Here is a 3,914-nt window from a genome sequence, read left to right on the forward strand (position 1 = left end):
GTGGTCCTGAAACTTTTATTCAGAAGCATTCAGCTAGGAGTCACACTTCAGGGTCCTGTTTATCCACTGCGGACGGGCGACCCCTCTTCTGCATCACTTGGTCCCCTCCCATGCTGGTCTTTCTGCACCATTCACTTTAGCCCTTCATGCAGACGGCAGGAGGAGAAGGGGGCGACAGAGCATGAGATGGTTGAATGGCATCACCGACCCAACGGACTTGAGTCTGACCAAACTCCGGGAGATAGTGAAGGACGGGGAAGCCTGGTGTGCCGCAGTCCATGGGGCTGACTAAGCAACTGAACGACAAGCAGAGGTTAGGGCGGGGCGTAAAGAAAGTGAGAAGTCCTCGCGATGGCAGGAAATGGACTGGGGACTTGACGGAGCTGGAAACGAGTTTGAGATTCCATTCCTCTCCCCTCCTTGTGGCTGCAAGGACGAGAGAGACAGAAGATTCACTGAGTTTGCTGTGTCCCAGACGATGCTCAATGGGTGGCAAAGAGATGCTGTTTAATGGGCTCAATTTTACAGAGAGACCAATCTGACCCTGAGCTGGGCACCCGTATGTAAATGCAGAATGGTGATTGGAAGCTTTGAAGAGTCCCCTCCTCTCTTGGGATTGGAGCCCTCCATCACTCACCTGTATGCACACAGTCCTCACCAGTGCAGTCAGCGTTCCTCCCCACTCCCAGCTCTCTGAAAAGAAAGGGTGGGGGTGGGAGCCATAATCGGATCCATCGACAGAGGTGTAAAGTCAGAACAAGGGGCCACATGGGAACGCCTGGCACAGCACAGGTGCTCAGAACACCTCATTCCCTCTTCACTCTTTAGACGAGAAATGGTGCTACCAGCTCTGGGGACACAGGGAAGGATATGGTTTCCTGGCCCGCCCCCCACCAGGTGCCCAGTCTTCAGGTTTTGGACACAGATGACTGCAGCCTTGGGCATCTGTGAATGATCACGCGACATGCTGTTGGAACAGAGAAGAGGGGGAAATTCTTTCTAACCACTAGCGTTAGTGAGGGCTTCCGGGAGGATGTGACATTTGAGCCTTATGGACAGGATGGTGGTGCAGGAGAGGCGTCTGGGAGGGAGAACCATTAGAGCTCAGGCAACAGACAGGAAGGGACAGAACTCCTCGGGAAACAATGAAGCGTTCCCGATGGCTCAACACTCAGGCGCCTAAGAACCCAGAGCAAAGTCAAGACTAAAATACCAAGGAGGCTGGCTCATGGTGATCCGCCATCCGCTGCGATGAGAAGGGTACCTGTGATTACCATTGGCGGCCCTGAGATTCTGAAACCAGGAAGTGACATCCTCAGAAAGTCATCTTCACAGCGTGAACCTGCGTCTCAGTCTGTCCGAGACAGTCCTGTCCTGCAATTATTCCTAGAGCGCCTTTTCATGCCCTAGAGTGTTCCCGTTTGGACGCTAAATTACATGGCCACCCCACGTTTCTATCATCTTGCTGTCAGTGGGAGACAGAAAGTAGAACAAAAACAGGCTAGACCCAGACAGACCAGTTCAAAAGCCACCACTCCAAGTATCTGAGTAGTTAATAAGAATTTCCGAAGACAGAGAGCTTGTGGGAATGGATAGAAAGAAACGGATCAAAGACCCACTTTGAAGGCAGATTCAGTAAGACATGGTTTGATGGAGCAGAGAAGGAATGAGAAATAAGGAGAGTTCGGTATTCTCCAGGGATATCCCTAGGCATGGGGTCTCTGGATCATAGGGTAGCTCTATTTTAGCTAAGAAGCTCTGTGCTGATGTCCATACTGGCAGTTGCAATTTACAGTCCCATCGGCAGTGCATGAAGGCCCCGTTTTCCCCACACTCTCTGCAGCATTGATTGATTGTAGAGTTTTTGATGATGGCCGTTCTGACTGGTGTGAGGTGACACCCCAGTGTTCAATGCAGGGTCATCTACAACAGCCAGAACGTGGAAGCAACCTAAGTGTTCGTAGACAGATGAATGGATGAAGAAGGTGTGCTACATATATACACAATGGAGTACTACTCAGCCGTACAGAGGATGGGAATTGGGTCATCTGTAGAGATGTGGATGGATCTAGAGTCTATCATACAGAGTGAAGTAAGTCAAAAGAGAAAAACAAATATCATATATTAACGCATATATGTGGAATCCAGGAAAATGATAAAGATGAGCCTAGTTCCAGGGCAGGACTAGAGATGCAGACGTAGAGAACTGATGGAGGGGGGAAGAGGAGAGTGGGATCCACTGGGGGATTAGGACTGACATAGATACACTGTCACGTGTAAATAAACAGCTAGTGGGAAGCCGCTGTTTAGCAGGGGGAGCTCAGCTCGGTGCTCTGAGATGACCTAGGGGGTGGGATGGGAGGGTGTGAGGGAGCTCCTAGACGGAGGGGGTATATGTGTACATATGGCTGATTCACTTTGTTATACAGCAGAAGCTAGCAACATGGTAAAGTAATTATACTCCAATGAAAAGAAAATACATGTAAATAAAGAATCAATATTTTTTTTTAAAAAAGGCGTACAGAATGACTGATATCTGAGTACTAGATATGCTAAATGGGTGGGGTAAAGGAAGAACAGGGGCCGAATGTGAGAATCTGGGGCTGAGGAGAGGTCAGAGGTGGAGACGGGGACTTGGCAGACTCCGGGGAAAATCCTGGCTGTGGAGGGCACGTGTGAGACCACCCAGGGGGAGGGCAGAGCTGACGTCCCTGAGGGCACACGAGGCCCTGCGGCCTAAAGATCGTGACTCAGGAGCAAAAGATGTGAACTGGGGCAGGAGCAGACTCAGGAATGCCTGGGAAGAAGGGAGTGGAGGATGAACCTTTGGACCAACAGCACCAGACGCTTCCGAAGGACTGAGTTGCATGGAGGAGGGCAATTAGGAAGACTTCTGAAGGCTCCACTTCAGCAGAGCACTGGGGGCAGAAGACAAATTGCAGTGGTCTGGGAGGGAGGGGCGAGTCAGAAAGCGGGGTCAGGAGGCGTCGATGAGTCTTGGGACAGTTCCGTCCATGAAAAGACTGTGGTTTGAGGGCAGAGTCCAGAGAAGGAAGCACGTGGGGGAGTTAAGTGGAACCTGAACACGTGTGAATACCAAGAAGAAGATGCTGGAGAGAAAGGAGTTGGGAGAGTCCAGGGGTAATCGTTTGGAATAAGTCAGGAGCAGATGGCGTGCACGTGAGTGGAGGGGCCAGCCATAGACCAGAGGCAGGACTGCCCACCTTTGCGGAGGCTGGAAGGAAGTGGGGCTGGACCACAGGAAGCTCTTGATGTGGGTGGATGATAAGAGGACAGAGGGAATGACCCTGATGGTGTTGGCGGTCGTGGTAGGAATAGTTGTGCTGGTTTCACTATTCCCAACTGTTAGTCATGATCATTACTCTTCTGTCAACACGGAAGTTCCCTGCCTTTGTTTACGTAACTCCAGCGACAACCCCGTTTTACACGGGAGGTAACAGAGCCAGAAAGGGGTTCAGTAAATGGCCCACCATCCACCATAATAGTGGCAGAGTTCAGATTTAAACTCAGGTCCTCCCGGATGGCATTAGTGGTGAAGAACCCACCTGCCAATGCAGGAGATGCAAGAGATGTAGGTTCTGCCCTTCAGTCGGGAAGATCCCCTGCAGAAGGAAACGGCAACCCACTCCAGTATTCTTGCCTGGAGAATGCCGTGGATGGAGGAGCCTGGCGGGCTACAGTCCATAGGGTCACAAAGAATAGGACACGACGGAGTGTGCATGCACATACACACACACACACACACACGCGCGCGCGTGATTCCTGATGCATGCACATACACACACACACACGCGTGATTCCTGATGGCGCAGCCAGGCTCCCAGGCCACTTGGAGTCAGTGTAGACCAGTGGCTTGGTCCTCGCAGCACAGCGGGAGGGGGAGGCCTTTTCTT

At 51.5% G+C, this 3,914-nt stretch overlaps 1 long non-coding RNA gene across 1 annotated transcript in view; it reads right to left on the minus strand.

Annotated features, from left to right (window-relative positions):
- Positions 1-272: 272 nt before the first annotated feature.
- Positions 273-3,914, minus strand: part of LOC105000302 — a 6,595-nt gene continuing 2,953 nt past the window's right edge. The window contains exons 2-3 of the long non-coding RNA XR_826716.1: positions 638-693; positions 273-426 (exon numbers count right to left, since the gene is read on the minus strand). This is a non-coding gene — a long non-coding RNA (uncharacterized LOC105000302). The remainder of the gene's footprint in view (positions 427-637; positions 694-3,914) is intronic.

This window comes from Bison bison, unplaced genomic scaffold, assembly GCF_000754665.1.
Source record: "Bison bison bison isolate TAMUID 2011002044 unplaced genomic scaffold, Bison_UMD1.0 scf7180017864371, whole genome shotgun sequence".
In the NCBI taxonomy this organism is placed as follows: domain Eukaryota; kingdom Metazoa; phylum Chordata; class Mammalia; order Artiodactyla; family Bovidae; genus Bison; species Bison bison.